General features: G+C 38.7%; 2 protein-coding genes across 3 annotated transcripts in view; one reads left to right on the forward strand and one right to left on the reverse strand.

The window, feature by feature from the left end:
• Positions 1 to 12799, reverse strand: part of mapk8ip2 (mitogen-activated protein kinase 8 interacting protein 2) — a 39867-nt gene that overhangs the window by 26439 nt on the left and 629 nt on the right. The gene's annotated exons all lie outside the window — the stretch shown is intronic.
• cpt1b (carnitine palmitoyltransferase 1B (muscle)) overlaps positions 1 to 12799 on the forward strand; it is a 74076-nt gene that overhangs the window by 25028 nt on the left and 36249 nt on the right. The window lies entirely within an intron of this gene.

Consider the following 12799-nt stretch of genomic DNA (forward strand, 5'->3'; position numbering starts at 1 on the left):
TTGAGATAGAGATGTATGACGGAGTGGGGTCCTGAGGAGCTCTTGTGACAGTGTTGGTACACTCTCTTATGGAGTGGCTGTTTAGTTTCTCCAATATAACAGTCACTGCAGTCTTCACTACACTGAATGAAGTAGACCACATTGCTTTGTTTATAGCTCTGGGTTTTGTCCTTTGGGTGAACCAGTTTCTGTCTTAAAGTGTTTGTAATTTTGAAATAGACTGGAATTTCATATGGTCTGAAAAAGGAATAGTTACACCTTTTCTTCTAGGTTCAGATTCCCTGTTGTCCTGGTTTTTAGCTCTCTTTGATCTATTGAAGGTCCATTTTGGATATCCACAAGCAGAGAGGGCTTTCTCTAGATGTTGTTCCTCTTTCACTTTTCCCTCTGTGTTTGTGGGCACCACTTGAGGTCTGTGTTATAGTGTACGAATAACTCTGTTTGTGCTGCAATGGATGGTGTGAATCAAACAGCAGGTATTGGTCAGTGTGGGCTTCCTGAAGACTTGAGACTTGAGAAGACTGGAGTCCTTTCCTATAGTTACTGCACAATCTAAGAAGGCCAGTTTGTTCTCCTTGGCCTCTTCCTGTGTGGACTTGATGTTTGGATCCATAGCATTAATATGTGCAGTAAGGAGTTTGATTTTAGTCCAGCTGTCATATTGAATACTGAATGGAAGTCAGATATGTTTAATGCCATACTGTGCAGCATTCCAGGCAAAGCAATAACATCATCATGGAGACAAGCAGGTGCTGGACCCCCAGAAAATAATATCTAAAACCAAAGCAAAACAAATCAGGCTAAAAAACAAACAAAACTCAGACAAACATTTTCAAAAACAAACTGCAAATCTTGTAAAGACAGATTGATTCCTTCATTGCTATGGTAAATGGTCACATTTTTTATCTTCTAGGTTCTCAAAGCCCCTTACTTCAAAGAACATTTCACTTACACATTCACACACTGGTATATGTAGAGAGTGAGGCCGGTGTCTTGCCCAAGGACACAATGACAGCATTCATCTATTGGAGCTGGAATTTAATCTGACCACTCTACCAATGGTGTTGAGTTGGATTCAACCACCAACCTTCAGATCAGTAGATGAACACCCTACCAGCTGAGCTACTGTCGCCCATAACAATATGGTCTTGTAATGTAGATACTGTGTAGGCCAATGTTACGTGCCAGTTGGTCCAGGGGTAGTGGCACGCAACGACTTGATGTTAAAACCGGGCGTAGGACAAAAGTGAGAGCGCGGAGACGTGGTCAAAACAATCAAAGTAAATCTATTCTCACAAAAAGTGCTCAAAACGTGTATACAACTTAAACAACTAGATACTACAAATAATTAGAAAATGCTGCAGCGGAGGACCCACTGGTCGCTGGTGGAGTGCGCAGCTCCGAGCCATTATATCCTGCACTGATTGCTGAGTCTCTCCAGGTGCGGCTCAGCCGGTGGGTGTATCTGACAATTGGAGGCAAGGCTAAAAACAAACGGACTAGTCTGTAACAGCCAAATTCACATTAAAGATAAATATGCACTATATCATGCAGCACTAAATTTAACCATATCAAAACTATCCAGGGCATTCTACAGGTACTCCGGACCATAAACCACCTCACACATGATCTGTCTTCTGAAGGACAAAAGGACAGATCAAATGTAGGACCAGCTTGGTTTGTGTACGTCTGAGTGATTTTTGCTTTGAAATGGGAGATCCAAAATCAGAAAATGGCAATTCCCTATTTCCCAATCTCAAAACAAAATAGAAAATCGGAAAACAATCCGTTTTTTTTGTTTTGGGTTTAAAGCAAAATTGAAAAACGAAAAACAAGTCCCTGTGGTGAAGTTGTTTGGAAATTGGATATTTGATTTTGCCCATGTTTTCCTTATGGAGAGGAGCTCAAAGCCCCATGCTCAGTGAAGCACATCTTTTCCCGGGCCCAGGCACTAGGTGCTGCACAGAGGCAAAGCTGCGCGCAGGTGAGGGTATCTGGGCAGTGTGAGATTGTGGATAGATTGTGGATATCTTTCTGTTGCCCTATTACCCCTATTTGAAACTGAGGCAGAAGCAGAGTGGGATCACTGCTCAAGGCTACAGACAGAATGCCTCTCCGGCCTAGCGAGACTGGGAAGTGCCCTCATCGGCTACACTGCGACTGACTCACTGTGGAGAGCGGCCGGGTCATTGCTGCTGCTCGTGATGAGCAGCCAGACTTTGAGTAACATGGAAACTTTGAGTGTCGTCATCACAATGGGATTTGTGTGGAAATGTCTTTTATTACGTCATTCACAAGTTTATATGAATGACCTTTGGAGATGTGCATAATAGTCCAACACAAGAGCTTCTGCTGTTAAGCAAGCATGCATGGCAGGAAGAGCTCATGGGGGTTTGGGAACAAGCATGCGGTGTACACTTTCATCCAGCATCAGCACCAAACAGAGTAGCTCTGAGTGGACAGAGCACGTGTGGAGGGTCATACTGCACCATATGGTCAGTGTAGCCCATGGTCAGTATAGCCACAAACCACAGAAATATCTCAGTTGGCCAAAATATTGCACTTTTCAACACATCGACTATTAGCCTTAAATCTAAGGCAGAGAACCTCACCTATCCGTGTCTTTTGCTCAAAATAACACCTGTGTCAGAAAGTAGGTGCTGGGAAATGGGGCTTTAAAAGCTTTACCCTTGGGTGTTTGTCTACCCTTGGGTTCACATGGTCACTACAGTCTGCTGACCACAACCAAAGCAGACAGACGCAAAAGAAGATAAAAGGTCAGCATTCATTTCCTCACACAGTGTCATGTTTCATTATCTAACAATAGTGACAGAATAGTGCACACATGCATTCTGTGTGAGGGGTGCACTGTGGCTTTTTTTATGACCTTTACTTTACAAACTTCTGGAGGTTAAAATACAATTGAACATACCATACAGTGTATAGAATTCAAATCAATCAAGATCTAATTGTTTAAAACGGTCAATTATCAGCTCAAGAGTCTTGTTTAAAGTGGGACTAAATACCTAAACTCTACACACAACAACATTTCAAACAGAGCTGCTAAACTGGGCAGTACCTGGAGGACTAAAGAAGAGAATGAGGGGGAGGAAGAGTTGGGGTCTGGAGGTGTAAGGATCTGTGTGATTGGTCTAGGCAAGACAAGGCAAGTTTATTTGTATAGCACAATTCGTACACAAGGTAATTCAAAGTGCTTTACAGAATAAGAAAGACATTAAAATCACACAAATTAAAACATAAATAATCACAAATAATCATCATAAAATTAACATTAAAACAGAAGAGTGCAGAATAAAACCCTTTCAGTCGTATGCACAGCTGAACAGAACTGTTTTGAGCCTGGATTTAAACATTGTCAAAGTTGAGGCCTGTCTCACATCTTCAGGAGGACTGTTCCAGGTTTTAGCTGCATAAAACTTAAATGCTGATTCCCCATGTTTAGTCCTGACTCTGGGCACCAGCAGGAGGCCGGTCCCTGAAGTTCTCAGTGTGCGAGATGGTTCATATAACACTAACATGTCGGAGATGTACTTTGGACCTAGGCCATGGAGAGACTTATACACAAGCAGAGCTGCTTTAAAGTCTATTCTTTGAGCTACAGGAAGCCAGTGCAGAGACCTGAGCACAGGTATCCACACTTCAAACTCTGCCTCTGCAGCCAAATTGCAGTGGCCACTAAAAGTTTTTGGCAATTTTTGATCAGAAAGCTGAGAATATACCTATTTTGCACTAAAATAGCCAAAAGGAATTACTGTAAATGTAAATGTAGACAATATTATTAAAACACCATGCACACAGTTTAAAAGCAAAAAAGGGTAGATTTAGTCTTTAGTTCCACTTGAAGTACAGGAAAGTATTAAAATGTTGTCTATGAGGAAGAGAATCATACATTTTATACCATGTTGCCCGGCCCTGCTTACACACCTAAAATCTGGTAAGAATCTATAGATTTTTCTTGGTTTCAGATGACATCACATCCCTGCGCTGTGATTGGTCCATTGATTAGTACATTAGTGTCACATAGCGTAGGCCTTTCTACAGAAGGAAAGTCAGATGGCTGGCTTGCCCAAAATGTATGTTGCTGTTTTTCTGCAGATTTTATGGTGTGTGGATAAATATAGCCTTAAGATTCAGATGACTACTATAGTAAATACAGAAACAATGGCTGAGGAATATTCAGAAAGAAAATCTACAAAACACACTGGCAACGTTCATTTTCACATTATATTTCTGCACCCATCCGACTGCACAAGCAAGCATATAAAAACGGTAATATTGAAACTATTTTATGCCATTGACACAAAAACAAGAAAACAGTCCAATCCCAGTAAATCACTGTCTCATTCAAATGCATGAGCTGCAAGAAATAAATATCAAAATTAACCATTAATTGGTGATTATTTATTCTACACACTGTATACACTCTACAGGATTGCAAATAGAAGATACACACTACACATCATGCACCAGACTTTTTTTTCCACATTTTTGTATATGGCTACACTTTCCATAAAAGACATGATATGATTACATTGAAGATTTAGTTTTCTCTACATTTTTTTTTCTACCCACACTTAATGTAAAACTATGATAAATATTTACCACAGTTACTATCACTCTAATTCATGTAATAATTATCAAAACTGTCATATGCCCTTTAAATCAAGCCATTTCGTTATTGAATCAGATTATTAGAATAGTCCAAATGTGATCAAAACCTTGGCATTCAAAACATCAGCACAAACCACTCTTCCGCTTCCCTGCCTCTGCTCTTCTGCCAAAACAATGCTACACTGCCTGTTATTCTGTCATATCTCATACCCATATCCATACAGTACTGTCATAACATGCTCTGAATTCAAGCTAAACTGTCAATTACGTGTTTGTGTTTCAGAATTATTCTCAGAGAGTGAATGGATGTATGATTAAGATACTATAGAAATGCACAGGTGGGCATGTAGTTTTTATAGAACTTATTTTAACATCATCTACAACAGAGGGAATAGATACGTGTTGTTTGCAGATTGGCCAGTGTAACTAATACTTTCTATCATGACAACCAGATGACCACCGTTGAAACCTTCTCTAAACTGAATCACGCCAGGACATTTGAGAGACTACACCGTGTCCTTTCTATCATGTCATTTTTGTAAAGCATTTCCACCATCTCAATGCATGCACTACAGACCTAAGAACTGTGGGTACTGCACTCACCGATCACAGAAAGAACGCCGTCACACAATTCGAAAAACAAGTGGTTATTTATGCCAGAAAATGTACTACTGGATTGGTGGAAATTGCATTAGACGATTGAACGAATGAACGATTTGGATCAAACATTGCGATTGTGATTAGATTTGTTTTAATAATAGTTCTCAAAAGGTTCAAAGCTCACGTTTAAAATTTTGAATTGACATAAAGACTTAAATATGAACTAATAAACTAAATTGCATTTATCTTTACTTCTACTTTCAGTTTCTAACCCACCAACTGCTTTACCATTGCCCCACTGTACACGATAGTTTTAACAGTTCAGGTTACATAGCACACCACATCCAACTGAACTGGAGGAAAACCCCAATAGCATTTACGTAATAGCCCTATGCAAGATGAATAGCCTCGTATCCATCATGCTACAAATCCAATCTGTGAAATAAGCACATTGGCCTGAGCGGAGGGTGTCCTAGCTAGCGCGCTGTAATTAAGGTGCCTTTTAGCCCACGGCACCTGGTCCCCTCTGGCATTCAAGGACGCCAGCTTACATGGGCTGCCCTCTGAAACATTTACACAATCAATCCCCCTGGCTTCCATCTCCAGTAATACGCACACACACACACACACACGGACAACAGCAGTGAGTCATCCCTTTAACCTAATGAAGCCATGGTCCATTGTAACAGAGGAGCGCACCGCACAAAGAGGAATATATCAGGTATTGTCAGCGGATGATTTAACGAATGGGTAAAAAGCCAGAGATACAAGGATGAACGTGTATTAGCATTATAGTGAGACACTAACAATACTTGTATAATCCATGCAAAGACTGTATAAAGACCGTTAAAGAAGACAAAATATGTTTTTGTCTGTTATAATCTATGACACATTTGAAATCACAATATTGTTCTAATATAACAACTTAAAAAACTATACAAGTTTATGGACTTCCAGTTCCATCTGCCTCTTTACGTACTGACCAGCCAGTTTGGAGCACTGTCCTGTCCCACCTATTTCAGTAGGGCATGATTGACAGACAGATTAACCAGAGAGAGAGATGCATGGTCAAAACAAACATGGTGGCTTTACATGTAAAAAAGGAAAGGACTGTAAAACAATACAGATCAGACTGGCTGGTCAGGCAACCTCGGTATGTCACCATAAACATCACCACAACGAAGTGCTGAGCTACATAGCTATGTATTTGAGCAAAAATTGTCTTGCCTCAGTATACATGTATAAGCAGTTCTTGAGGTCAAGATATGTCTGTTGCATACTGTCTGCATCTACAAAACTCCACACTGGTCAAGAGTTGTGGAAGCTCTTATGAACTAATTATGGTGAAAAATTAGGATGCTCAGAATGAATAAGGTAAGTGAGGAATAACTTTTTAACTATTTAAAATTAGCTAGTTCTGTTTTTCATGGTTTTAAGATCAGGTAAAAATCTAATTTGCCATACCTGATTTTTACAGCCTTTAAGAATACTCAAACATGAACATTAGTACAATCTTCTATCAAATGTAACATGTTAATGGCCCTACTCCATAGACCATTAATCTAATCACAATAGCCAAACTCCAGTGAAAAATTGTGATATGATGATATTTATGAGGATCTGTAGGCTTGAAATGCCTTTTGGACTTACCGGTGCCATTTGCACCGGTAAGTCTGATGGGGAAAAAAATAACAAAACCAAAAGTGAATACTTCTTCACCCCAGCTCTTGTAGTAGACAGGAAACACATAATAAAACATGTCCTCTCTAAACAGTTATTATACAAAACAAAGACTTCTCCAGACAGTGACATGTGACAACTGCTCTACACAAGTGACACACAAATTCAAATATAAAGAGAAAACTGGGAATATAAGCATCTTACAAACTACCATACACAACCACCGCTCCCCATCACCACTATACCCACCACTGCTCCAGACAACATCAAAGAGTCTCATTCTGTAAAAGTGGAGCATCGGCTTCTCAACATGTGAGAATTTCAATACAGAAAAAATGAGAGCAACTCAGTATGAATAATTAATCATTTGAAAATAAATTCTGCCAAAAAAGGAGACATACTATTTCGAAATGAAATGTCTGAATAAGCACAAGAGCGTGCCGTTTCTGCCAGCATAAAACACATTGCTAAATCATCACTTAGAAGACAGACACCGACCATCGTTGTTTACATGCTATTGTTATAACTATTTTTGGCATATATAACTATATTTGGAAATAATAAAATGAATCCATTATAAGACTTGCCCAGTAAAACTTCCCTACTGCAATCTCAAAAGGTTTAGACTCTACAAACTAATACTACAATTACAACTATTTGAAACTAGATACTTATTTGAAGAAAAACACAGCACAATATGGGAATATGGGATATATATATACTGGGAAATCAAGTTTTAATGTTGAACTGTGAAAAATAAATATTTGTATTCAAAAGTTAAGATTTAAAATGCATTTCTAATATTATTTTCAGACAGCCACAGTTCCACGCCTGGAGCTGCTGCTGCTCTGGCCCCCGGAAAGTGATGCGCTTACTCGGAATAAATTTTAATTCACATTGTGAAATGTAAACTAATTTGATCATTTTCTGAGTTTGGATTTTCCATTTCAAACTAAAATCAAATGGCCAGTAGGTACATGAACCCGCTGCTGCTTTCATGTCTAGTGACTTGAAGCTTGAAGCTGGAAAAGTCGATCTGCAGATGAAAAAAAATCTGAAAATGAAATGAAATTTTAACTTGACCAAAAAAATAAAAAAATAAAAAAATCTGAAAATAATATTATAAATACATTTAAACTTTTGAATACAAATATATTTTTCACAGTTAAGCACTGAAACTTGATTTCCCATTTTTCAGTTTCAAAGATCATGAGCCTCTTTTGGCTCCATACTGACCTTGTCAGTTAAATTAATTCTTGCGATTTTTGTGTGTTCACAAACTCATGTGGTGACACTCATCAGTCACAGGGCAGTACTGTGGTTGGTACAGAAGTCAGCGCTGAACAAACCAAAACAGACATGGTGACGCCAACAGTTGCACTTTGGCCTATTTTAGCATAAATACAGACTTTTTTGTTTGTAAAAAACATGTAGAGGGAAGTTCTTTGTGGACTAGATTTAACTAAATTAGAGCTTTTGGCTTCTTTCGCTGCTTTGACCAATCAGCAGGAAGTATTCGTTCGAATGTTCTGATTACTATCACTGGTTCCCATTAGTTTCAGCAGCAGCCAGGCCTGGGTGAAGACCAAAGTGACTGAGGGTGCGTTTGAGTTTCAAAGGGGTGCAAACAAAACACGCTCCATTAAGTGTCATTATGACGGTGCAAACATTTTAACTGAGGTTGCAGTAAACCCTTTTGCACCGCTGTAGAGTCAGGCACAGCGAGAGCCGTTCAAGTTTGAAGTCAATTCAGAGAGCTCCACATAGCAGTCTGATGAGAGCCAGGTTAAGAAGTTACTGTAACCCATGTGTCTGAAGGGAGGAGTTGGACGCTGATTAGTTCATTAGTTCATAATTTGTTAGCTAATTTCAATTGCTTTTCATTTACAAAACCTATAAATTAATAGAGCCTTTATAAACAGCTGCAGAGCTTTTGCATTGATAAGATGTACACTCTATACAAAAGCCCCAAGCTTATCACTAACTATTTGAAATGATCGTTCAATCAAAATGTTTTGTCACTGCACAGCCCTACGCAGTACAATAACACCCAACGTTACTTCACATTCAAATAAAGACTAGTAGATTGGCTTTCTTTGTCCAGACTGGAGCCACTGGGGTATAGTGTGTGTCCTCACTGCATGATTGACTGCAGCAGGCCCATTGACTTGATTAACTGGGCTCTGCTTTTGAATGGTGTGGCATTGGAATGGTCCTGTGTCTGTCCTGGAGGAAATATGGTGTGTCATAAATATGTGCTTCTGTAAAGGAAAGACATACTGCTGCTGTGTGGATTATGTATGAGTTATGTAAAAGAGATTAACATGGGAGCTGTTCACAATAACTGACAAATCTGTGACAAACAAAGGCGTACAAAAATGAAAAATTACTATTGAGTGAAATTTTGCAGGGGTGACTAGGAATATGTATTTTTATGTAGCATTTTCAATATTTGCAGTGAAATGTAAGTGTATGAAAAACATACACTTTTCTACAGACTTGCTGTCTGTATGAACTGTTGGTTTAGGTGTCTGATGTCCTCTGCTAACAACAGTGCAGATTTAGCATTATGAAAGAACAAACAGGAGCATGACTATTGTCAACATGATGCTAGCAGATATGCTATGTAAAAAAATAAATTAAAAAAATCTGATAATGTTGTATGAACGTAAAGATACACTATGTAACTTTTCTGGCGGGGGTCCCTGCTTGTCTCCATAGAGATGTCATTGCTTTGCCTGGAACAGTACAACAAACTACCTTATTCTTACAACAAGAAAGATGATTTTGCTCAATATTTTCAGTGGATATGCAATGAAAAAACCTCATGTGGAACTGGAGCGAGTGGAGAGCTCAGAGAGAAGCTGTTCCATTGTTGTGTGGTACATTAAAGATTAGCTCAGATTACAGTCCACTGCTCTCAATTCAATATCGATGCAATGAGAGCTAGTGGACTGTGTTTTAGTGGAGGTCACTGCTGCTGGTCAGGCAAAAACTATTGATTAGACCGAGCCTGTTCATGAGATAAGGATAACAGATTGTACACACGTAAGTGCTCATTGATAGGATGTGTTCAGGTTCTAAAATTTGATAATGTCAAAATCAAAGGGCCTATATAACTCGATGGGAAATTCACTGTTTTTTAAAGACGTATCCTTGTGATTCACAAATGCTGAATCTCATTATTATCTGTTAAGGATTGGCTCAACAAATTTGCAATATTAATCTTGTGTCCTTTCAACTGACAACAATCACATATTTAGTTTTGAAAAATGGCACTACTTTCTGAGGCGCTTGTGAAAAACAAATGGTGTATTTATACTGGCTTTTGTGTATTATTAGCTATAAACCAAGTCAACAAATCTGCAATCTGACAGTTAAACAGCAAATTCCACCATAGAAGTCTGACTTGTCCTCCAGTGTTAAACTATCGGGACTCTGTGATGTCCGATGAACCCAGCCTATTCAAATGATATGATCACTGACATAGGGCAACATGGGGTGAATACAAAATGACTGTTTCAGCTTTTAATTTACTTGATATTAAATAATATTGTCTGGGCTGGAGTTTGCACTATGTAACTGAATTACATGCATTTGTGGATTGGTATCTCTCAGTGACACCTATAATGAAAGAATCAACGTACCATATCTCCAGTCTCCCACAGCACTAACAGAAAAAAAATAAATGAAATTCCATATTACTGCTTATGATTACAATGTTAGGACATGATGCACAGGAATAAAAATATATAAAAAAAACATTTTTGTGGTACTAGTCCTTAACAACAAGCTTATTACCAATATTATTAGCATTAGGATCCTAATTCATTGACAGAATTGACATGTGTGTCACCCTGACTTGAGTTGTACACATTATCAGTCTCAGATGATGCTCTCTGAAAACAAGCAGAAAATGCAGACCGTCATGATGATTATTTGAGTCTGATTGGTCGAAGCGTCACAACAGCGGAATAAGACAAAAAATCTAACTTTTGTTACACCCAGTTAAGAGAAAAACACAGACATGTTCCCTGCCCACAAATGCAAGTGCTTACCTTCTGCACATTTTTCACAAACAAAATAGTCCATATTGATGCTAAAATAGGCTGAAGTACGTCTTTCAGCAGCGCCATGTTTGTTTTGGTTCACTTGGGGCTTTGCCTTTGGCCTCAATGCTGCTCTCTGATTGGGGTCAGCCACCTGTCGAGCTCTGTCACACCGATGGAGGCTCACCAAGATGGATTCTGCTGAGTTTGTGAAATCACATATGTCTCGAGAATCCATGTTGCTGTGCAAGGTTAAATATTAATATGAAAGTATTAAACATCTAATTAGCAGCAATAAGGCTATGCAGAATATATACATTAATAAGGGCCAAATAAAGACTAATTACCATCATATTAAAAACAAAATGCAGCGAGTTATATATTAATAAAGTGGTACCTATGGTTCAGTGGCAGACATGGCTTCAAAAGGTGTAAGCTCTCTGCTGGAGCACTTATTTACAAGATACAATAAATATGTGCAAATTGTGCCTGACAGCGTAGCCAGGTGGAGTCAAGTCAGAGGAGCAGCGACAGAGCGTAGGAGGCGGTTCCCTTTTATAGGTGGCTGAATGTGGGCTCTAGCACATCCGGGTCACCTCAGAACACCAGAACTCTTATTAATAAAACACCTATATTAAATATTGTTACAGTGACACTTAAAGAGTGCACAAAGGCTAATCGTAATGACTAATCTCTCTTCCACTATAAAGTCATAAATCTTCTCCAGACTTTCCCCAGGCTCCTGTCAGCTCTTCAGTCAACATTACTCACTATTCCCTGAATGTGCCTTTATCTTCAAACATGACATCATCCATGAGCTGTCCTCTCACTTGGAATCTCAATAGAAATGTAATGATCAATAAATGAGCATACTTGATGTTGAATAACATGTCTATCACAAAGTCAAGTGGAGCTCTATGTTTGTCTTACAATACACAGACATATTTATTAGCAAAATATATATGATTTGTAAACTTATTTTAAACACTTTAAAAACTTAAAATTAGACCAAAACTAATAGCTACGAACTTTTAACTTGAGAAGTATCTTAGTGAAGACAATGTGAGCAAAGAAATAATAGAAAAAAATGGATCCTGAGAGTTTGTATGAACAATAAAAACGCAGAGGAGCATTTCTTAGATTACCACATAATGACATCACAAGGTGGAACCATGCATTTTTATTTATTTATTTTATTTTTTATTTTTTGTGTGTGGAGAGGGAGACAGCCTAAATTGATTAACCAAATATTTGTGAAGAAAACAAAAAATACCCCAGATATGTCAAAAAAAATATCATTATACGAAAACTAAAACACTAACAAGTTCATTTACCATACTATAGAATACTTAAGAGACATAAGACATCTAAATTCATGTGTGACTCACTTCTCAAGTGTTCCTACCCCTGGAGATCAATACTTGCTACACTTAAAAGCCAGTGTACCATCTTTAACCTTAAAGATTATTGATTTTTGTTGAGTAGAACCCCAGCAGCCACCTTGTCCTTTCTCAGACAATGACAACATACAGACAAATGACATATTGTTAGAGACAGAGGCCAGATTATTTTAAACCCGCCTATAGAACAGATAAGACCGGTATGTCATGCACTACCACTGCCCTTGCATAGATGGGATGGCACTCAATAGGGCGTGGGCCTTGGAGACTGCGCAGGACGTGAGGAGTGAGGGCTGTCGCGACAACTTACTCATGTGTCATCAAAAACAAATCTTCCATACATGTAATGGCAAGGGTTTTGGGTCAGCCATGTTGGTTTGAGAACACCGAGTCCTCACCAAAACAGTCAAATCGCCACGTTCTGCTCAGCTACCATGC

This window comes from Periophthalmus magnuspinnatus, chromosome 6, assembly GCF_009829125.3.
Source record: "Periophthalmus magnuspinnatus isolate fPerMag1 chromosome 6, fPerMag1.2.pri, whole genome shotgun sequence".
Taxonomy (NCBI): Eukaryota; Metazoa; Chordata; class Actinopteri; order Gobiiformes; family Gobiidae; genus Periophthalmus; species Periophthalmus magnuspinnatus.